The sequence below is a fragment of the Pseudopipra pipra genome, chromosome 6 (assembly GCF_036250125.1).
Source record: "Pseudopipra pipra isolate bDixPip1 chromosome 6, bDixPip1.hap1, whole genome shotgun sequence".
Classification (NCBI taxonomy): domain Eukaryota; kingdom Metazoa; phylum Chordata; class Aves; order Passeriformes; family Pipridae; genus Pseudopipra; species Pseudopipra pipra.
Window position 1 is genome coordinate 34,070,841 of NC_087554.1, and position 25,018 is coordinate 34,095,858.

The 25,018-nt window shown below is 38.4% G+C and overlaps 1 protein-coding gene across 7 annotated transcripts in view; it reads left to right on the forward strand.

Annotated features, from left to right (window-relative positions):
• MEIS2 (Meis homeobox 2) overlaps positions 1 to 25,018 on the forward strand; it is a 171,575-nt gene that overhangs the window by 113,199 nt on the left and 33,358 nt on the right. The gene's annotated exons all lie outside the window — the stretch shown is intronic.

Genomic DNA, 25,018 nt, shown 5'->3' on the forward strand with positions numbered 1-25,018 from the left:
GACAAAGAAACCACTGTAACTGAGCAGAGCTGCAAAGTGAGGTAAAAATTGCAGGGGGCAAGACTGATAAAAGCAAGTCTGGTCCAGTCTGAATGTATGAGGCAAAAGCAGCAAAAGAAAGCTAAAAATATACATTGACAATGAAGGACAAAGAGTATTATAAGCATTATTGTTGCAGTCTGTTAAAGCATTTGCAGCAAGAAAAAATACAGGAAAAATTGAGAAGTTGAATAAATAAAAGAAAAAGGATAAAAAAATAGCAAAATTATTAATTTTTTTCCCATAATTATTTTAAACAGTGGAGCACATGCTCTAGTATTCAGAGAGTTAGGCACTCGTACACATCTTTCTCATTGTTTCGAATGAAGCTCAAACATATGATTAAAAGTCTTTGCTAGATAAGAGTATGTTTTCTGAAATCCAGCTGGAAAGCTCCTTGAACAGGAACCACATTCCCAGACATAGGTCCAGGTTTGACCATGTGTATGTGTGATGCTGTATTTGAAAATAGTATCTGCACGTATCACAGAGGGAATACTTAATGTGTTTGAAGCCGGGAGCATGCTTGAGCATCCAGTTAGATTGTGGTGAGAGAGAGAAGGTAAAAGTAGTAAAGGAGGAAGAAAATTCTTGTGAAAGGTTTAGGCATTTCTCCAGATTGCTGGTATCCTGTAGTGTACTTACTGTTAATGCTGTAACTTTTTGCATGGACCCTTAAGAGCAGAATTCTGCTCACATATCTGATATGACTTTGAAATTCAGACTTTGCCATTTCAAGGCCAGGTAATGTTTTAAAGACAATAACTGGTTTGAATGAGAAGGAATAGAATTAATAGAATTATTTTTATTTCTTTCTCTGAGAGAAGACAGGAGATAGACAGATACTTTGACAGCAGGTAAGAAGCCCTACACTCTAGGTTTTTAGGGAACTAAAACCTAAGCTTAAGGAAAAAGTCTTAATTTAAAAATTAACTAAATACTAACTGATTTGCTGTTTTTTAAGAAATATAGTGAGAATATGTTTCAGTTTAGTAAATTAACATGTTAAAAGGAATAACTATTTTGGAGACAGAAAATATTAACTTATGGAGGTCTTGCTATAAGGATTAAATACTGTACTTTGACTATTGCCCTGGCCCTATAGACAATAATGGGAAATTAAGGAAAATATTAGAAGTATACATTAGAAAAATTAATTTTTTTCCTAAGTTAACCTTATTTGAAATTGAAGAAACTCAGGGTTTTTTTACTTCTGTCTTTCCTTGGATTTCTGTAAAAGCACAACCTTTTAGACACCATACATTTTCAGCTTCTAAATTATTTTTGATTTTCATTTGTTTATACAATTTATATCATTATACACTCAGTCTGGATATATATGGCAAATCTGAAATAAAGAAGGTGTTCATGACTTTCTTGATCTTACAATGCCATTTGGACAGTGTTCAAGTTTAGCTGAATATTAAAACCTTAGGAGGATTATCCAACTGATATCAGTAGATCAGTGGTTTTCAACCTGTACTCTGCCATCTGGGAATCTCTGGATTATTCCTGTGCAGTCTGTAAAAATCGACTAAAATCCCAGCTGACTGTAGTTGCTTAAATTCACTACACATCTTCAAAGGAAATGTTTTACAACTTTGAAAATTGGAAAGGTTGCAAACCCTATTTTAGATATTTACTTATTGCTTGCTTGGGATATTATTGATCTTTTCCAAAAAGCAACTGATAACTATGAAGGTTTTGCTTATGTTAAGCAGCAGATGGCTTCTTCTGGATAGCTCCTGACTGGAAAATATTAAAATGTTTTCTCAGAATATTTTCACTGAATTTTCCCTAAAATTTCTTGATATTTTCATTTTTATATGGAAATGTTGTTCAGTACATGGAAATCAAGCCTTGGAAAGGGTCTTGCATCAAGCAAATCCACAGAAAATAAGTAAAAAAGCAAGTCTTGTGTCCACAGATTAAATTGTCCTCTGCAGAAAATTATTAAAATGTGCTAAGGAAAATTAAGAGCCCACATGCCAAAAAATTGTTCATTTGTGATGGAGATTTCTCAAAGAGTGTTACTCCTCATGTTTGCTATGTAAATGGGGAAAGAGTCAATCTCACATGTTTCATGAGGAAGTCCCAACAGTAGTTAGATCAGTCACCAAGACCCAGAATTAAATCTTAAGACAGGGTGGAGGCCTGTTGATTTTGGGGAAGAGTGCCAAAGCCAAAACCAAACCCCAGACTTCAGCCCTTGGGCAAATTCTTAGGGAGGTGCTATTTTTTGGTAGACTTTCAGTTGCAGCAACTATTTTTTTTTAATTATGTGTCTGTAAACGCTGCAGAGTTTAGCTTATGAAAGGTTCATGAACTGAACCATGCGGTTTGATTCGTAGCAATTGGTTACAAAATTCCACCTGAAGTTATGTGTAGGTGTCACTCCGATGAAAGATAGGGTTCTAAGGAGAATACCATCCCTTCTTACACAGAGGGAGAATATGTCACCCCTACTTTCATCAAGCCTAAGGAACTCTTTCCTTGCTGACTAAGTTAGGAGGACCAGTAACTTGCATGAGAAATGTCAGCTGCTATTGCAACATCAAATGATATTTGCAGAATCTACCATACAGGTATAGCAGATAGCAGAAAATGTAGAGGTAACAGTTACCATACAGGCATTGTGAAGAGCATTACAACAAAGTGATAAGTGATCTGGGAGTCACTGCACTTTCTTTCATATCTCAACTTTGGTATTGTCCCTTTAAGAAAATATTTATCACAAAACAGAAAGGATAGGACTGTTCTCACTGGCAAAGAAAAAAATGGTAGGTGCCTCTGAGATGAACCTGCTAGTTTCAGTGAGGGGCCCTAGCTCAAGGAGTCAGTAGACATCTCTCTGATTTGAGGGCTTGGAGGGACTCATTGAAAGAAGAGGCTATAAATTCAGGAGGAAAAGAAAGCTAAGGTACTGGATTTAACCTGGATTTCTACCCCTCATATAAAAGATTACTACTTATCTAATTGTATCTAAGAATACTAAAGAATAGCTAGGCATGCTAAAATTTTCTATATATTTTTTAACAATGCAAGAGATGAACAAATACTTAAAATCACTAGTCCAAGACCATGGAAACACATTGCAAATCTAGGAAATCAAGAGTAAACTGGGAATTGAGTAAAATAATTCGGCCTGAAACAGTAGTAAACATATGGAATAATTGGCCAGTGAAGCAAGTAATCTAAATGAGTTTAAGAGACAGCTGGACATTTTTATCTCAGGAGAGAAAGGACTGAAGGATATAGTGATAAACCAGAGATTTGACGACAAAACATATTGAAAGAAAAGGCTGAAATATACCAAAAGAAAAGGCTTGATGAACCAAAAGAGCCTTTCTCTAGTCAGCAATTTCTTACATTTATAAATGTAATATGAATAGCTGCTGTGTGAATATGCTATTTCTACACAGTGTCACCAGGTCTAAAGAAGAAACATTTTGTATCAGAAGATGGATTTTACTGATGCAGCCTCCACTGCCAGTAATAGATCTACTGGATCCACCCACTTAAGACAAGCTCAACGGCCCCCACTCTCTCCAAAAATTAATTATTTACACTGCACTTCATTGCTTCAACTTTCAAATTACTTCATGTTGTAGCACCTTACAATCCTCTTCTTAGCAAATCTGTGGCTACCTGAAGTGTCATACAGGGTCATAGGTTGAAGCTAGCCTTAAGGGAAAATTTCCTTTATTACTGTTTTGTCTCCCAACCATGACATTTTGGATGAGCCATGGTGGAAACATCATTGCTAAAGATATCAACAAATATAACCAAGTTCATTCCAACTAGTGTGTCTAGCTAGTTCTGTCCCTAACTAGATCTAATATAGCTGATAGTTTACCTCCCTGCCATGACAGTCACACCATCATTTTTTCCAGGAAATGAAAAACAAAAGAGACAAGCATAAAATATAGAAAAATTGAAGCAACATTCAGTTTTCAGTACTAACTTTTGTATCCAGGCTCAAAGTTCAATTTCAGTGCAAGTCCTATATGTGGTTGACTAACTACCCAACTGCTTCACAAATCAGACATTTGGATGTGTAATTGGCAAGGTTTATGACTGTAATTAAATTGTGGTTTAAACTGATTGCAGATGCAAAATCACACCTCTAGGAAAGGAGGCCAGGTTGAGGCCCTTTCAAAATTCATGTTCTTCAGGTTAAACCAGAAGGATTGTACAGTAAGTTGAATGAATTTCAGAAAGACTTGATTTTCCACTAACTTGCAATTTTGCTTTTGCTGGCGAAACATCGCTGGCTTTAGCACAGTTTTCCTGATTAGTACTGGTGCAAGTTTAAAAAAAAAAAAGTCTCTGTGTCTGGAATTAGGGGTGTGGGAAGAAGCTGGATGTATCAGTGCTGAGTGTGCAACTGCACCACTTGTATTTGGAAAGAGAGGCAGCATTGCCAGCTTCCTGTGTTTAGAAATGTTGGGACCAATTGGTGAAATGCCTATTCTGACACTAAAATTACAATTTCAGCTACCATAGCCATTGTGCCTCTGTCCCCTGTTGTGTCTGATGAGCATTTCTGGAAAGAGTAACCCTTGTTCAGAGTAATGCTGTTACCAGAAACACTATGCAAATAACAACCAGGGTCTTTTAAAAGTCAACAAACCAGGGAGGAAAGGGGAAAGGAAAGGACTACCAACTCATAGTAGAGATTTAATAGAAACCCCCTTAAGTTCAACTGTATTAACTCCTTTACACCTCATCATTTTACTGTATGAAGGAAGTCTGAAATAAGGATCTCCTCTGTATTATTACAGGATATGTATTTCTTTGAAGTGTTGTCATATCTAATTCATATTCCTGATTGCATTTAATTAAGAACAATAAAGGAATGTACCAAATTTGTGTAATTCAAATAAACTTGCACAAAAATAGGCAGGTAGCCAGATTCATTGGGAAGGGGGGAGAAATATGGTCATTCCCAGCATATACACTGCAGACTCAGTTCAGAAATCACCAATTATTTCATTGCTCTATTCAGATATACAACAAAGCTTTCCATTCATCTTGATAATTGGGATTTTCATTATCCTTCTCTCACCCATCAAGAGAGAGGATAATAAATCCCACTGTCTACAAATCATGAACTGGGCACAGGTCTCTCGGCACTTCAGTGCAGAAGTATTTATAATAGAGACTGTATTTGCTCACTTTTCTGCTTGGCAGGTTTATCCTTTATGTGAAACCAAACCTACAGAAACCATTCTGTAATCAGGAAATATATTATTATCATAGTAAATTTTCCATTGGACTCCAAGTGTTGGAAACATCTCCCCTCCCTCACATTAATTTTCTTTTCTGCACCTAGATTAATTTAGAAGGTCCCCTTTCTCTTGGGCTAGCACTGGAGGCAAGGACTCCCCAGAAACTGGTTCCCTAGTGACAGCAGTAAGTCTCACTGGGCTTGCTTGAGAAGACATTTGCCAAGCCTGTACTGTTCACCCAAAAGAAATTGTCTGAAAGTTGTTAATATTTTACTATTTATATTTGAAGGTTCATTTGTGTTAGCCAAGACAGTGCCAAGTTGCAGGGTAGGTAGGGAAAGGAGAGAGAACTCCAGAATACAGCCACAGGGCCTCATTGCTGCTTTGCTATTCTTGGGGGAGTTTTTCCTTGGAGATTTCCTAGGAACTACTAGTTAAGGCAGTGCCTGGAAGAGAGGAAAATTGTTTCTGATTATGACGCAATCTGACCATGTAAATCTGTTCAAGTATTTAAGTCTCTAACACATAATAAAGGTGAATTTTCTTCCTCTCCCACATTTTTTCTTCCCCACCTGAGGCATCTTTTCTGTGGTATTTTTTCTTGATAGTCAATGATGCTGGCCTGCTCAGCTCTCTAAGACCAGACAGATCCCTGTGAATTGAGAACAGCCTCCTCATTTGTGTCCCTTCCACTGGTCTCAGCCTGAAACACAATGTAGGGAAGGAATTCAGGGATATAACACTAGGCCTGGACACTTCATTGAAGAATTTCCAAAAGGTTAAGCTTTTTTACTTCTCCCAGTGTGATATACTCTAATAGCTCTCCTTGGCTTATCCTTGAGATTCAAAACATGTAAGTCACTGCTCTGAGAGGTAATTCCTCTTTAATTCAGTTCTCCCCTCTGCAAGAGAAAGGATCTAGCAATACTTATCTGACACCTCACGCTGGAGTGAAATCATATTGTTAATATAAATAGTTCACAGTTCATAAATGAAAATACAAGTTTTTGAGATTGATTTTAATAATATTTTTGCAGGTTCACATGGTTTGGAGAGCTTTGGAAATAGAAAAATGTCAGAATGAGAGAGTTTTCATGACAGGAGGGGATTTCCTAGTCACAGTTCCAGTTCTTTTGCAGGAGATCTCATAGATTACCAGTAAAGAGAGAAACTTATCTTCTTCCCAGTGTGAACAATTCCAGATTTTCTCCTTTGATAAAAAAATGAAAAAAAATAACAACAAAAACCTATCAGCAGAGAAAATAGAGAAAGCAGTGCCTTAAAATTTCTATTTCAGAACATTTTTGCTGTGCTTGCTTCAAGTTCCATTTCCTGCTTCATTGTTTTATTGTGATTGTGGTAGAAAACATATTCCCTTCTTTGTATGTGGCTCATAATCATTATTGCTGACTATTCATTTAGTTCAGCCTCGCTGCTGTGTCTCAGCCCTAGTCTGAGATCTGCTTTGTTCTAGTATTTGACTGGGAACATGAGCAGGTTTTATTCCTCTTTTTCTACCTCACAAGGTAAACAAGGGAAAGATATTTCTCACATTTTCCATATAGACATATCTTATCTTTTATATTTGTCACTATAAGCTAATGTTTCAGTCTGTTTAAAGTTGACCTCTCAAATTGTGAACTTCCTTGAAAAATACTGATAAGCAGAAAAACTTTAACAGCTATTAGTGAGGGAGTGATGGTGCCATGAGTTAACATTAGCATACTTTCTCAAGAAAGCAAAGTGAAAACGTGGGAAAACTTCCCAGGTAAAGAAATAAATATATTGGCAAATCATCATGGTGGCTTCAGCGCAGTGCTTATGAAAGGAAGTGGCCTGTATTTCAGAAAGAACATTGTTGAAGGTGCTTGCCAAAAGATGTGTTTTCTCTCTCAAGTCAGTGAAGGGAGGTGTGCTGCTGAATAGCAGCATCAGCCACCAGGGTATTGTGAAATGCTTTTCACCATTCTGAAATCCCGTGAGGATCCTGGCCTATTGAGAGCAGCCCTGCAGAGAAGGACATGGGAAGTACGATGAATGAGAGGCTGGACATGAGCTGGCGCTGTGAACTCACAGCCCAGAAAGCCAAGCATACCCTGGGCTGCATCAAAAGAAGCGTGGCCTGCAGGTTGAGGGAGATGATTCTGCCCCTCCAGCTTGTCCCTTGTGAGACCCGCCCCCACCAGAGTACTGTCTCCAGTTCTGGGGTCCCCAGTACAAGAAGGATGTGAATATGCTCAAGCAGGTCCGGAGGAGGGCCATAAAGGTGATCGGGGGGCTGGAGCACCTCTCCTATGAAGACAGGCTGAGGGAGTTGGAGCTGTTCAGCCTGGAGAAGAGAAGGCTCTGAGGAGACCTTACAGTAGCCTTCCAGTACCTAAAAGGGGCCCATAGGGTAGATGGCAAGGAACTCTTTATCAGTGCGCGTAGCGATAGGACAAGGGGCAATGTCTGTTGTGGTTTAACCCCAGCTGGTAGCTCAGCCCCACACAGCTGCTCGCTCTCGCTCACTTCCCCCTGCCAGTGAGATGGGAGAGAGAATCGGAAGAGTAAAAGTGAGAACACCCATGGGTTGAGATAAAGACAGTTTAACAAGGAAAGCTAAAGCTGTGCATGCAAAAAAAGCAAAACAAGGGATTCATTCACCACTACCCATGGTCGAGCAGGAGTTCAGCCGTCCCCAGGACAGCAGGGCTCCATTATATGTAATGGTTGCTTGGGAAGACAAACGCCATCACTCTGAACATTTCCCCTTCCTCCTTCTTCCCCCAGCTCTATAAGCTTAGCATGAGACCATATGGTGTGGGATATCCCTTTGGTGAGTTGGGGTCAGCTGTCCCAGCTGTGTCCCCTCCCAGCTTCTTGTGCGTCTCCAGTCCCCTCACTGGTGGGATGGGGTGAGAAACAGAAAAGGCTCTGTGTAAGCCTGCACAGCAGTAATAAAACATCCCTGTGTTATCAACATTGTTTCCAGCACAAATATAAACCACTAGCTACTGTGAAGAAAATTAACTCTATCCCAGACAAAACCAGCACATGGTTTTAAACTGAAAGAAGGTAGGTTTAGATTAGATATTAGGAAGAAATTCTTTACTCTGAGGGTGGTGAGATGCTAGAACAGATTGTCCAGAGAAGTTGTGGATTCTCCATCTCTGGAAGCGTTCAAGACCAGGTTGGATAGGGCTTTGAGCAACCTCATCTAATGAAAAGTGTCGCTGCTCAAAGAAGAGGGGAGGAACAAGATGGTCTTTGAGGTCCCTTCCAACCCAAACCATTCTATGATTCCATAGGTGAGATTTATGCTGTGAAGGATGGAGTACCAAAACCTTCTGCAGTTCCACCTTTCTCTCTTAATATGCACTAGCAATTTGAACATGCAGGGTCAATTATTTCCCGTTTTTTTTTGGTTTTGCCCAGGAATTTTTAAACAATGGAAACACACGGTTAAAGATAGAATGAAGAAATCTTTTCTTAATATGGAGTTAATTCAGATGCGGTTGGGCTTTTTTTCCCTTTCATTAATTTGTTGATTACTCAGTGAGTGTTTTATGTAAATAAAACAGCCCTGGACTGCTTGCAAAATCAGTTCCCCACATGCATCATTATTCACTTTTCCATTTTTTTCATTGGTTGCCTAAGCCACATGGCAGGATTTTTGATCACTGTCTCTATGAAAGTTGCTGAACAAGAGTTTTACTAACAAGAGGTAGGATGTTATCAAGTTTTTATTCTCTCATGGACGTGGAACAACTTGCTGAATTAGGAATAGGCAAGTTGGAAAAAACAGAGAAATTTTTCTTTTCTTTTTCTTCCCCAGTTCCCTTACAGCAGGTCGTTCCCTGAAACATCACTATTAGAAAGCATAGTAGAAAAATGAGATATGGGCTAAGGTAAGATTTTTAAAATTCCATCTTGCCTGGAGGACAATAACTCCACATGCTCATGAATCGAAATTAAGGAACAGCAGAACAATCAGAAATTAGTGGAATACCTAGATTCTAGTACATGAGTCTATGGAAGAACAAGAGAAGGAACCAGTTCTGTGCTCAAGGAGCAAGTCAGAAAGCTGAAGGAGAGATATCCTTGCATGGATATATGACTGGCCCGGAACCTTGCCAGGGCAAAGCAGCTCTTATTCCAGTCAAGCTCTCTGTGCAGCGTGAGCACAAAACACCACAGTTGTATTTCTACCTGTTCCTTGTGGAGCTCAGCCCTCTAACTGCAAAGGCTATGTGATTGTGGATTCAACAGCACCTTTCATCTTTTCTCACATTTGACAGTTTTCTATTACTTGTGACAGATTCTCAGTGTTATTTTCACAAACACTGAGTAACTATTTTATGGGGACATTCGTTCATTCCTTGCCTGCAAGGTTGCAATTAAAAACTCCTTCAGCCTCCTGACTGGATGGGGGAGGAGGGGAAGGACAGTGCAGGAAATGTGAACTTCTCACTAATTCTAATTTCTAATTGCACTTGCCTTCATATATTATCATTGTGTTAATGAGCCAGCCAGCAGTGGAATAAGGTAGGGAGCTTCAAGAATATGAGTTTATGCCAGTCCTGATCCAACAAGGGTAAAGTCCTAACATGAGCACTTCTAGCATAGCTGCTGCCTACTCTGTCTCTCCTGCCACTGCTGGAGTGTAGTGCTTGGTGCAAAGGTATGAGTCTGACAGCACAAATGTTCAAAGTAAGGCAGGAAGACATCAGTAAAGATTCCGCCCACTTTCTCCATCTGAAAAACTACTGTTCTATTGCTGAGTGGATGGGCTTCGAAAGAATTTATCAACAAGTATTCATGGAGCAATTAAATAAAATTGTGCAAATGTTCATGAGTAAAATGAATGAACTAGGGTTAAAAACAAGAAACTGATCAGACTCATCTTCCCCCAAGAAACACAAAATACTCCTTCATCCTCAGTTAGGAGGACAAAACAAAACATTGTTATTGCAGAATGGGTAGTTAAAGGGGTATGGGTTTCATCGAAACTTTATCTTTTATCAAAATGTGTTATTATTTTATTTTATAATGTTTTGGAGCATGTGCTTTAATTAAAATTCCTTTAAAATGTAAGTAAGCATCACAATTTATAAAGAGGAAAAATGCTAGCTTTTGGAACCAGAAAAAAACATTTTTCTGTTAACTAAAGATTTGCATTGTTTTCTATATAGATGATGGTTAGGTATTTAGATCCCATTCCTTCGGGGTGTTTGTGCATTCCCTTACAGATTAGCAACAGCTAGCAGGATGAATCCCAGACTGTTTTGGATTTGACTCCTCTATAGATGTAAAAAGGAAAGCAGTAAATAAAAAGAAAAATCAGTTGAAAATTACTGACCAAAAATCATCAACAGCTCTGACCTTGGTGTCTCTAACAGGGCTGGTGGAGACTTGCCTCATCTCAAAAATAATCAGAGTCTAATGTGATGCTGACCCTGTTTTGTCTTTTAGGTTTTGGCATGAAAAGGAAATAACAGAATCTCTCCACAGGCTACTCATTTATATCTGATTGGCTATACTGGTAATTTCATGTGATAAACATATTAAAATAGTGTCAATAAACCAGGAACAAGTGATGTGCAAAATAATTAACACAAAAGGGAACATAATAAGTTACTTATTAAAATCCATAGATGGATTATGTGACCCTGTGATTACAAAGCCTATGGAGCACATGACTTGGTATACATCTTTTGGTCCAACCACCTCATTGCACTCTGTCAGATTACTGGCTCTTGATATTAAATAAAATTCTGGTATGATTTATGGAGTGGCCTTTTGACAGGAGCTGAAATCAGAAATGGTTTAGGCTTTGCCAGTATTCAGCACTGTTTTCATTAGCTACTGATATAATGCAAGTATTGCATTTAGTCAACCGAATTACGTGTAGTTCTCAAAGATTCTCCCTCACTCCCTGTAGTCATTGTTCCACTCATAATAAAATTTTCCTATCAATTTGCCACAAGAGAAAGACTGAAGTTCACTAAATTACAGCCATGTGCATTTGTGCACTAGACAAAGTGATACCAATTAAAAGAAATGAAACAACAAACCCAACCTGATTTTATTTTTAAATTGTTCATGGAGAACAGGAACAGTGGCTCACAGAGGAGACCACCCCTGAATTCAAGGACTGGAAATTTCATTTTCCTTAATTAGTAAAACAGCACCTGTCTAGAAAAGAATAAAACAATTAGAGAGATGCTAAATAATATGTCAAAAATGACACCTGGCCTTCCCTATGACTGATTAGTTTGAGAGGTTTGCTATGTGAGGTGGAAGCATCAGTTTGCACTTCTTTCTCTCTGCTCTCTCTCTAATTTTATTTTTTTTAGACAGCCTGAAAATGGTGTTTTTACACACAGACAGCAAAACACCCCAGTTCTGACAGCTGAAGTGAAGCCATCTCAGTGGTTTAGCAGTATTGCCACACAGAAGACTTGAATTTGGGAGTGGCCTGGGGGCACTCTCTTTATGAGCCTTTGATGCTCTTATGTGTCACAGAGGTGATACACTTTGACTCCAGGCAGTAGTGGTTGCTGATGGGTCCTGACTCTGTAAGCACCTCTTGATGACTGAATTATGACGCAGCACTGACATGGAACGGTTGGAGACTGCTTAGCCCTGTCCTGGCTGGGGAATGAATGTAGTTAATAGTTGTTTTGTGTACTATGTGCCTGTATGCAAAATGCTCCCTGAATTAATCTGGCTGTGTATCAGAAGAATTATTTACAGAGCTTCTGCAATAACAGTTATATTTAATGCTACCTGTAGTGCAGAATGACTTCCTGGGGCCATCTCCAAACTTTTTCTGCTTACAACCTGTGATTATCCCTCCGAGTTTCAGTTATTACTTTTTATTTTGAACAGTTGCTGCCTGTTGTGACTTTTGTGCAAATAAGCATTCAACTGAGCACCAAAATTTGCTAGCATATAATTCAATCTGCAGATGTGGCATCCATGCCATCTCCTGCAACCTCTGAGACATCAAATTACCTCAAGCGTGTTGACTTTTAGGCAAGTCTTCCAATCCTTATTTCTGTGGATAATCCTTTTTGCTTCTACTTTACTGCTGTTTTCATATTGTTAGTTGGTTTTATGCTGGAAGTCTGTAAGCATTAAGCAGCTAAGTGAGCACTTAAATTTAGAGCATAGTTGCTCTCTTCTAATCAACACAGATGGAGAAGAGCACTTGCAGAGGGCAGTTTGGATTACAGGTTAACCTGCTCTGTGGAAGTACCTAGTTTTCTTTGCTGCTGGTGGCAGTCTCTCTCCAACATTATTCAGGATGAACTTGGGCCCAAGTCTGCTTACCCCAAATAAGAGTAATGATGTCCTGTCTCTGTTTAATTTTCATCCTCAAAAGTTCAGTCCAAAACAAGTTTTGGGTTAGGAGTTCATGAGACCCTAGGATCCTTTGTCAAAGCACCCTACACTGTTCCATGCACATTCTTCACCTGTCTTTTATGCATGATGCCTGGGTAGACAGTACATTTCTCAACTTATCTCTTGTATTTATCCCCCAAGAAGTGGTACATGCAAATTTATTCTACTGCATAATGAGCTCAGACTAGCAGTGTGCCGCCATTCACTTACTGAGGTGTAACTGATGAGTACTGTCTTATTGAGGGATAGTAAATCATTTGCTTATGATTGTCTACCCATATCCTGAATAGAAATAGAGTCAAGATCAGAAAAATCATTCTTAGCACAGTCAGGTGAAATCTTGGCCCTACTGGAATCTGAAGAATCAAACATAAAAAACTGAGAAATACTTCTAACTTTTATTTATCCACCACTTCCTGACTGAATTTGTATTCCAGACACTGCTGGTAACAATGCCAGCAAAGCAGGCTCAATCTCAAGTGTCAACTTCTCTATCTTAGGAGAGTCACACAACAGGTTTTACGGGCACACAACCTACTACGAAGTATAGTGCGCATTTGTACCTTGACAGCCACTCTGTGGTAATTACTTACATCTGTGTTCTCTTTTCATGATAAATGCAGCATTTCTGAGACAATTTATCTCTTGAAGATGAGATAAATCTGATTTACTTTTCTGGAGAGCATGCACTGCTTATTACTAAGAAACAGCTGATGTGGTGGTTGGTTTGGGGTTTTTTCTCATCTCCTGTCAAATTTCTCATTTCTAAGGCTAAAAAATCTATAAGCCATGCAAAAGCATTTGTGTAATAAATGGTGTTGATTACAATGTTTGGACTAGAGCAAAGGTAGAGGAGAGTTACATCCATAATCTTCACAATTGGACATGGAGTCAAGTGCAGCCTTCAAGTGAAATGGTTCATATCCTGCTTAAGAATATCCTCATAGCACCAGGAATAGGGGAAGATTCACCAGGACTAGTACCACCTATTAGCAACATCTGTGGTTGCCCATGCCCCTACGTGGCAGGGAAGTTCAGTGATGGGACAACTCCCGTATCACCATAGTGGCTGCCTCCATCACAGAGATTCTCCTGCCAGGCCTTGCTCAAATCAGAGGAAGTCTCTCTGAGTACAGAACTGCATGAATTGGCTCCACATTTATTTTCATCAACTATGAGAAGGACAGTCAGTTTAGAATGAGGAGTTGGTGCCAGCAGAACTTCTTAATTGCATGATGTTTCTTATATCCACAAATCAGGCTGTTCACACTCATTATCAATGACAGAGAATAAGATTCAGAGAAAAGGATAGTCTGTCTGTACAAATCCTTGAGACCAAAAGGTCTTAATGGGTTCTATGTGAGAGGAGAAGTTGATGTTCCCTACAGAATTCATATTTATGGAAGAATACAGTTCCTATTTTTTGCAACACACAAATGTCTGTATGGTTTTTGTTCTGACTTCTACAAGTTGTTTATTTTTAACATGTCAAACCTTTATCAAATAAGACAATTGAAAATAAACAAGGTATATCCTAGGATAAATAGGATTTATCCTATTGAGATCCTAGAATTTCAAATGCTAACATCAAGTAATCTGTAATAGCAGCCAGCAAAAGCGGCAGTGTAGCCAAGAGAATAGTATGCTGGGACCCAACAGACATGGAGTATTTTCTTTCTTGTGTCTCTGAGCTGCTCAAACAGGTCACTCTACTTCAGTTATTGCGTCTAAAAATGTCATTAATAATGCTGTCAAACTTTGTGATGTTAGGTAATACTACAATAACATCTTCTTTACATGCAGGAACTGCAATTTATCAGAAATAAAAATGTATTTTCTGCAATGGATGGACTGTTGCTTATAAGGCTCAGAGAAGACTTAGCAAAGTTACTACTTTTAGTTGCAAAAATTGTGGGTTTGAGTTTATTGCTAGAATGAATTATATTCCAATAAACATTGTATTTCATTTAAAACTTATTTTCTGAATAATGTATACTGCATTCACATCAAACTTCATATTTTTTATTCATTTTAAATATAATTCTCTTATTCATTAGTTATTCCTATTACAACAATAGTGTATGACACATTCGTTACAAGCAGCACTTATTTCAGGGACTAATAACTTTTTTTAATAATTGGATTCTGAGCAGAAATTTTCATACTTAATTTCATCACAGGACTGAAGTTTTTGGATGTTTAATTTTAAAAATCTGAAACCAAGCTGGATTATTTTTCAGACTAAGACATTCAATAATTGGCAGGTATTATTTGGTTTGGGTTTTACCAGTTGTGAAATACACTGCTCAGTCTGGTTTCCTTTCATCAATTTGTTGAGTATTATATTTCATTTTGTGCAAGAAAAAGAAGGGGAAAAAAACCCCCAAGATATATTTTTTTAAAGCATATAGTGACTCAGCAGCTCAGGTTCTATGGAAAATCAACTAGGCAATTTTGAATAAGCCACTTAGGCTCAAAGTTTCCCAGGTATATGTAGCTAGGTCTCATTGAAATAATTGTGTTTAATTGAAATTACTTACTTGCAATGGTGTAAGGTGCTTCTAAAGTTTTGGGGTTCTCGAAATTTTGCTTAGAACTGAGTGCCGAGATTAACAACAAAAAACCAGCTGATTACTAATGTGGTCCCACTGCAAAGCCCTTGCTAAGGCTCGTCGAAAGCGATAGGAGCAGCCTCAGGCACCAGTGATTGCCACCAAGACTCTCTGTTGGTCAAGGAGAACAGTAAAACTGTACATAGATATTTTTTAAATTCATATAGAAAGCCTGGACTGCCCTCGTGGAATGGGTGCTTGGGCTTCTCTCTTTGACTTTGGTAACCTGGTTTACTTATTTAGTGACTGGAGAATCAAAGCAAGAACAACTATAACTTCATTCAGTTGTACTGATGTCCCCCATCACATGTGAGGAGATTCTTCCCTGCCAGTCATCTAAAACTAACCTTTACACTCTTTGAAATCCCTCTTTACAGTTTGTCTCTGTCTTTGCCCAAAATTCATTCTCATCTGTCTTTGGTGAAGCAATTGACTCTTGCTTTTTATGCAAAATTGTTTGGTTTATTGTTACTTAATCCTCCCAAAAAATCATGACCCCCTCACATCTCCCTGTGAGCTCTGTCTGATATGCAGATTGGGAAAGTTTTAGGGTGGGGGCTTTATTATTTGATCAGTATGTTTAGCCTAGTATGAGGACACTGATCCCTGACACCCTGTGCATCATAATAACACAAGGTAATAACAGAGGATTTTATAGGCTAGCAGGTAAATACATGGCAAAAGATAAATAAAGAAGGGGGTTGTGTTTTGTGTAAGCAACGAAATACAATTAAATCTTCTTGCAGGAACTTCAGTACATAAATCCTTCCTAGCCTTTCTGCTACATTAATACACAATCACCACCTGTGAAGACCTAACCCCGTTGCTTTCAGTGATCCACAGTCCTTACCTATAACAATAGCCAAGCTAACTCAAGTTATATTTAAAATTTTTGCTAATCAGTATGGAATTGACTTCTTTATAAAAAGTATTCTGTTCATTTTAAGTGCCGCAACTGGAGCTCTGCCATTTGAAAAGAAACATTTGGGGGTCTGGGAAACAAAACAGGAATGCTAGTAAGGTAATTATCATAACAGTGGACTCTGGGAGTGCAGGAAGTGGTGCTCTGTGGTGCGAATGCAGGTCCTCACAGCCCCCGACTGGAATGAGACATTTCCACTAGATAACTCAAAATAAGTTTTAATATTATTTTTAATCATGAAAATGTTTCAAACACTCTTCGGTCTATTCATTACAGCAGGAGTGGTTATTTCATTTTTTAATAGGAGCACTTACAAACAATCCAAGTGTATTAACCAGCAGCATAAAATTATCAGTGATTGAGTCAATGCTGAACTTCTCACTTGTCAAACAGCGCAGATTGTTTTTCCCCTTTTTCTTAGCTCTTAGGTAAATTTCACTGCTAGCTAGCATCTCATACCAGACAAAGAGCAGGGAAGGGATGAAAAAACATGAAGCATATGCGTTGCAAGGCCAACACAATTTCTTGTTTGTGAATGAAAACCAGGGCTGTAAGCTAAGTGAGAAATGCTGGCTGGGAGCTGTCTTGAATTCCTGCAAGTAAAAATATCATCTGGTTCAAAACGCAAATGAAAGTTGATGAATTACTTCGTGCACGTTTTAATTACCCTATCATCCTGAGATTTTTGTGTATTGATCTGAATAGTAGTAATAAAGCGCTTTCCTCCCCTCACTCCCTTCTAAGCATTAGAGCTTTGTCTATTAGGTATGCTTCTAAGGAGAGAAATTACTCATCTTCCAGACTAGCATGGAGAAAGGGGGAAAAAATACAAATGGGCGGGCATGATCTCTTCTGCTATTCAATATGTTTAAATCTAAATTGTTCATATAATTATTCCAGCATGTATTTTCTTCTAGGCTGCAGTCAGGCAGAAAAATTTAAAACATGAGAAATTGGACAACGCTAATGTGAAGTGAAACATAGTTAAATGTTACGTTCCTTTCAATGTCATTTACCAATAGTTATATATCATACTAAAATGAAAGGAAAATATTAGCCTGAGAGTCAGTGTATTATTGGGATTTACAATAACCAATATTTGAATAACCCTGAAAAAAAACTAAAATTAATATTACCAACATTTGATCAAGAACAGCTCTGGGCAAAGGTGACTAGGAAAGATACTTAGGCATAATTTCGAGAAGGTATTTTTTGTGAGCTCTTCAGGGATCTTCTGTAATTTAAAGCTAACTATTCACTTTAAATATTAAATAGTATAAATTATGAAAATAAAAAATAAGGATAACAACCTTTATGAGGTGAAGGCAAAGGAAAAAAATTAGTTTCACAACAGCACTGAAAGGAAAGCATTTTTAATCTCACATAACAGATAAATTTGGACATTCATTTGAGCCTCAGGTTCTTAAGGAATTTACACTGGGAATTTGGCTCAGCATAAAACTGCAAATTCTCTCATCAAATCACAAAGCAAGACAGTAAGAAACTTGAAAATGACATCTCTCTGTCCAACTTTTCACTCAGCTGCTGGGACAAACTGCCTAATGTCTCCCTATTTTTCTCTCCTTTCAGTGGGGGTGCCAAACTCTGCTGAAACTTGTGAGATACTCAGGGGCACAAGCAGAGACCAGTGGGGGCCCCATGAAGCTCTTGCATGAGGCATGGGGCACATGTATGAGCGATGGGACTCCAAATCCCATCTTTACCCAATAATAATTAATAATTAATTAATACTTAACATCCATCTAGTGCTTTACAAGCATTAACTAATTAAGCTAATTCACCCAAGGTCAGTCCTTTGTACTCACACAATACCCGAGATCTTTTTGATCATACACCCTAAAGATTAAAAACAGTATATCAGTAATGTTAGTTTTAGCCTAACATTATTTGGAGATTTTGATCATTAGGGATGGAATTATTCAAATATCTACTGTGTCCCATTTTTGCATTTTATCTTCCATTCTGCATTTACTATTTTTATCTTTATTAATAGCTACTGTTCAGTGGCCTTAAAGAATTTCACCATTCAACAGAAACTTTTCTTTCCAGAGACTTATGCTAATTAGTACCTTGTTTGTGGCTTCAGTGTGATTTATGAGCTACTCTGAGCCCTGAATAACCAAATATCAGGCTATCTCCATAACTGTCTATTAATTTGTTTATCTTTTATATCTGTCTACCTATCTGCTGAAATTTAAAACAGTGCAATAACTTTCAGATCAGTGACATTAATGCAGCATTAGATTAAAAGAATGTTACTTTATACAGGCATAAATGTAATTTAGAGGCATTTAGAGGAAGCTATATACTTAACATGATTCTTAGCCAGTGAAGACAGGTTGATCTCACTCATTTTGGGATTGCTAATTTGCAGTTAATTAGGAAGATTGATTCTGTTCTCTGATGCATAGGCCCAACCCTAAATGCATTTTTCCGGTTTCCGTGGCACCATGCTAGTTATCATTGTCAAGGTGCAAGTATAACTGAATGACATGGTCCTTCATAAAACATAATACTTGGGGAGTTTGGGAAAGTAAATCTAGTAATAATCAGCAAACATTTTTCTGGTTTACTCTGTAGACTAAAATCTAGTGTCATCTGCATTTAAAACAACTTTCAAATCACATTCCTTTGAGGAGGTTTATTGCAATTAGCAAATAAAACCAGAGACTTGCTTTAATGCTCAACTAAAATAACACAGTTTCAGAGTTCGAGGGAAATAAAATATTGACATTTTGCTTGAAGGAACTTGTATCCTTAAATAAATGCAGTGGGCATGGCATACTTAAGCTTGTACCTTTTATAGAAGCTAACATTTATTTTCAATGTGTTATCTCTTGAGGAGATTCTTCCCCTGTGCTCTCAAAATACAAGCTGCTATGAACGGATTTGGGGGAGGACTGAAGATGTTGGAATAACTGGCAGCTGGTATGGGATAGCAGTAAATTGCTGCTCCCTTAGAGCAGAGAGAAAGAAGGGGGAGAGCTGTGCTTTAGGAGGGAGTCTCGGGGACACCAAGACTGTGTCTTGTGGGACTGTCCTGGCCCAGTGCATGTTACACTAGGCATGTATAAAGACAGAATCTATTCTTCTCATCCTATGTGATTTACTGAATGAATGGGGTTTCAAAAAGAATATTTTGTATGTTTATATATATCCTTGTGCTTGAAAAAAATCATGAAAAGTACATCTCTAAGTTGTTACCTGATTTCAAACTGGTCATTTCTCCTCAGTTTGGGTTTCAACACAGCTGTAGGTATCAGCTTTGCAAAGATAAACTAGGACAACTCCCACTCTGCCTCTGTCACACCGAACTCTGGCAGCATTGGTCTTCCAAGCCAGTCCTCTTTCTCTGCTTCCATACTTTCCCTTGCCATTGCACATAGCTGTTACAATATAGCTGTTGCACACATCATCCTACTTGTATCCTACCAAAGTTAGAGTTACACAGGGGTATTCTTCTATGGTCAGACAAGTTTTCTGGCCAGACCGTTTTAATAGAAGCACACTTACTAGCAGTTTTGCACCATAAAATCTGTTCCAGGTTATCTGCAATGGGAGTACTACACTAATTATTCATAAATAAAATAATTACTTCATTTATCACTTTACAAATAATTAGGAAACTTTTCAAAACAAGTCTATAGAAAATTCCTAGGTAGTGTTTAAAACAGCAAAATGAGGTGTGTTGAGTCAGTCTGGAAAAGTGCAGATATATTAAACCTGAGAACCTATAGAGGGCCAAAGGCATTTTGTTATCCATTTGAGGGAAGAAAGAGATAAGGAGAAATGAGATACTTGCTATAGAATAGTTCCCAGACTCAGTAATTTTCCTTTCAAAATCTCAGTGTCACTGTGTTCAATATCTTTCTCTAATCCCTTAAGCTTTCAGTTTTGCAGTCCTCAGTGCTCACAGTCCCATAAGCCACCAGTTGCAAATAAAATGAAAAATATAAAATACCAAAATATCGACCAGATGTAAGCATGCAGGGTAGCAAGAACAGGCAATGGACACACCTCTCAGTCAGCCCCATCAGCTCATTCAATATACACATGTGGCTTGTTGTCAGTACTTGTGGTTGCAGCCCAAAAGGATCAGGATCAAAGCAAGAGCTTTCCTAGTTCAAAGCCAAATTTGTGTCTTTGCTGGCTCATTTGAATTTTTCATCCAGACTTTCATGGCTTCCTTGTGTGCTTGTAATTACCACATCTTTAAAACCTGACAATCCCTTCATATGGGCCAAATTCTTTTCTCAGACTGTGCTTGTGCTCTACACAGGGGTCCAAGAAAAGATATACATATGCTCTCTACAACACAAACTTTGGGCCTAGATTTGATCCATAAAAATGCGAATAGAAAAATAAGCAAGTTGCGAGTATACTTCACAGACAGGAAAAGAAAGTGATTCAGAAGCTTCTGAATAGTATCCTTGGGGCCTGATACATACTTCTAGGGTCTCCAGCAGACATTAGGATAAGTAGATAGTTGAATATTTTTCCTTTGAACAGTAAATCAGCCCAAATCTGCCTAACAGAAGAATTAAGCAGAAGCTTAATTACTCTTGCATTAGTATTTCCAGTGGATGGGTTGTAGGTTTTCTCCTGGTTTGAATACGAAAGCTCTGATCTCCACACGTGTGCTCCTAACTCCTGCTTAGGGCTTAGCTCCCATTGATTTCCATGATCAAGAGGATGAGCACCTTTGCAACTCTCCAGACACACAAAAAGAGCATGAACTGCCAACTTCCTCTGGAGTGGAGAAATTCTCCATAAGTAGAGAGCCAGTGAATCTAAGACTCACATCACCATACCCACATCCACATGCTCTGGCTATACAATGTTTGTAGGTGACTCATTGGAAGTGAAGATCAGATAGAGTTTAGAACAGGCAAGAGGAAGTTTTAAACAGGTGTGGAGAAAAAAAGATCTGACCTGGAGATCACAGGGCCATAATCAGCTATAGCTTACTTTCTACACTCTTTTTAGTGGACACAGAAATAGATCACAGGGAAACAGAAAATTGGAGAATACTTATAAAGGCACCAAAATGATCTATTTCTGATTTGAACCTTCTGTGATATGCGGTTTTTAACCTCATTAACACCTCCTCAACCAACAGGATAATTACAAGCCTTTCTCAGCTTTTCCATTCCCACACTTTTGGAGGTCCTGTCTGCCTCTTAGCAGCCAGTTAAATTCTCTTAAACATCAGCTTATCCTTTTCCTCTGACTCACAGTTTCCTCTTTCCTCCATTTCTCTTTTCCTCCCTGATCTCCCAACCTAATTCATGACCACCTCTGAGCCGAGTCAGCAGCCCAACTCAGCTGTAGTGACTCCCATTATCCCTCACTTTCCTCTGTGCATGCTTAAATCCTTTCCTGACCTCCAGCAGGCCTTCCTACCTTGGATAATCCCACTGAGAGGTGCTCACTAGGCTGGGAGTCTCTCCTGGGCTTGCATCAGCCTGCTACACTCAAATCTCATGCTCTGAGGCTTCCTCAGGTCAGACACATTCTGCAATGAATCTGACCTGGGGAAGCCCTGAAGCACAAGATATTTGAAAGGAGGATCAGTCTGAGGTTTGAAGTGGAGAAGGGGGGCGGCGGGGTGTGTGTGTGAGATTCGTGTTCAGACCAGGTCTTATTGTTTCTGAACCAGTTTTTCCACTGCTAGCTAACCATCACAGGTACCCAAAACTTAAGCTACTCAGCAGGTCAAATTACTTGTTATTGAGGTGGAAATAAGAAAAAGGGGTTTTTTCCCCATTGTTTTCCCTAAAAAGTACTTTATAAAGATGTGTGTGGATGTATACATGTAAGAGCAGTGAAGCATTTAGAGATTATAATCATTCCCTGAATGAAAACTGATAAATATAAATATTTAGCAAGTTTGTTTAAAATGTGAAAATAATATTGATTAGGACTGTGTGTTTGTTTACACTGTTTTAGTAGTGTCAAGATGCCTGGCTATAACTATCAGGACCTGTCCACCTGTCAAAGAGCAACTGGATTGTTTTACCATTGTCTGCCAGCAGGAAATCTCTGGGTCTGTACAGGCCTCACACAAACAAAAAAAGAAAAGCGAAAAACCAAACCAAACCAATTTAAAAAAAAAAAAAAAAAAGGAAGACTTTCTAAACCATGCAGTTCATTATGAAAACCACGTGTTTCTTAAAGCTTTTTGGTTGTTGTTACTCTGCCATGTTTTAGTATTTGTAGAATTTGGGTATGAAAAGTAACTAGGTATGAGATAATTGTTTTCAGATTTAAAACAGAAACCAAGAAAAATGCTTTAGCCTTACAATCATGACAGAAAATAGTTGCATTACACAAATCAGTTCTTTAAAAAAGGAAACTCATTCTATAAGTAGTTGTCTTATCCAGCTATGTCTAAAATAGGCCTAACTCTATACCTAGTATCCCAATTACATAATGTGATATATTAAAATAAGTCTCCTTAATGTTGCATTGCAAATGGTTTGGAGTCCAGGAACAACCTTGCAGTAGGGACGGAGTGACCTTTTAAAAAGAAAAATGAATTGAAATATACTTTCATTTTTCAGAAATATGCATGAAAGTAAAAACTTGACAGCATGGAAGAACATAAGCAAATATATCTTTTTATTTGAAGATAAAAAGAAGCAGGGGCTAGATAGGGAAAGGAAAAAACCTGTGAAAAAAACGGATGATGCAGTTTTTACGAATAAGCAGCTTAATGTATCTTGGCACCCACAGTAAGCCTTGTAGGAGCTCAAAGTGCCTCAGGCAATCTGTGAGCAGAATAGCAATTTTATTACTTTGTCATTAAACCAATTTCACAGCAGTATTGTTTGTTAATGAGCAGCGGCAAACGAGCGAAGATGTCACACACTGGAATAGCAGTGAGATTTGTGACCCAAGCTCAGAGCACTAAGATGGAAAGACCATGGCTATAAAAAAGGAAATACTTTGGGATGAAATGCAAAGTCTATACAGCAGAGCTTGTGTTTATGAGCTACCATTTTGCTAAGAGCTGTGAGAGAAATAAAGGTCTGGAAATATGCAGTTAAAACAGGGCCTATAAAATTAAAACCAAATTAAAGTATAGCAGAGGATTACTGCACAGGCTGTACTCTACAAAATATATTTTAAGCGATGAGGTGAAATCTAAATCAGTTTTGTTTGAATTTGGTTGGTATTTATAAAATTCAGTAAAGCAATGCCAAATTCAAAACCAAAGCAGCAGCCCAAATCCTGTGGTCTCTGATCTATAAGCTTCACTTTGAAGAAATTCAATTTACCAGTACTTAATTAGCAACTTGTCTTCTCTTTGTAAGTGAAGATAATATACAGGTTTATGTAGGAATATAAATACTGAACAGACACAATCAGTCTGCCTGCACGCATTCACACATATACACATGCATGCACGGACGCATCCTGATTCTGTACCAAACAGTGAATCAGAATCACCTAGCAAAGACAGATTACATGAAGCTGAACTGCATCATTTGATGGGACTCCTTTTTTTTTTCCTTCATCATCTTCTCCTTTTTTTTTTTTTTTTTTTTTTTTTTTTTTGAGCCAGGGCTGATCTTACAAAGAGATTGGGAGACAGCCTTGAGGGATACAAGAAACAGTGCCAAGCAGGCACATTATTGAATCCCTGCAAGGCATCCCGAGGTGAGTTTGCTGCCTGAGCTGTCTTTCCATGTTTATACACAAGGAAAACTAGTTCAAGCAGTGCAATAAGTGGATCAGCATGACTGACTTAAAGGAAGAGGGGAAAATTAGCCCACCATTTTGCTCCGTTTGCACTAGATATGGGGAAATAATTTTGCTGTCAGGACTTGCTTCTGAGCCACCTCCTTTCTTTCCTGTAATAAAGCCCCACCCCATTTGTTTCTATTACAATCACATTATTTAGCATAATTATCCTCTTAAAAATATCTAGATCACTATAAACGCTTCCGTTCTTTTGCCTGTTTGCTACCTCACCCATGAGGATTTCGGCACAGTAGCTACCATACATTTGTGGAATGCTTTAAGGGCTCTGGCAACAGAATAAATTTAGCATATTTGTGCTTGTCTCTGTGCCTCTGTGGATCTCACTTCCAGTTTCTCACTCTCCGTGCGCGGAGTCAATTTGAACAATGTATTTCACTTCAGTTCACAAGCATGCTGACCTCTCTATCCAGTGATTAATATTTTTAGATGCTTGGTTTCATAGCTTGGTAACTCGTGCATGTTTTCTGCTATTTAACTAAGTGGGTAAAGGGGACGCTGCAGGAAATGCTCATTGTTGAGCAGTAGGCGGTGCTCACAGTTCTGGGAGCTAAGCTTAAGACTGTTTTCTGCCTGACAGGGCAAGACCCCTAGACAAATCCCTGGCTGGGTCTGTGGTAGTTGGCAGCCATTCAAAACTGGTTCTCTGCCAGCAGTATTACTAGATAGCCAGACAGATCAATTCACTTTTACATTCCCGCCATTATTTATAGCACACTGTATATCTGCTCTTGCTTATGAACTAATGATTAGCAAATATAGTACACATAAAACATAAGCATTTGTTCTGTGGAAGGCTTTCTGTTGCTGATATTGCAGATAGTTTTACAGGTCATGGAGCCTTAAAAAGGATTTAAAGGGCATGTCTTGTGCAACATTTGTTCCTTTGAAAACGATGCTCCCTTCTTATTTTTGTGTAATTGGAGAGGATAGAAAGGTTTACTTGCTGCTTATGTTTCATTGAATTCTTGCATTTCCCCCTTCTCCCACAGACTTCTACGGAAAACACATAGGAAGAGAGGTTTATACAGTATTATTTG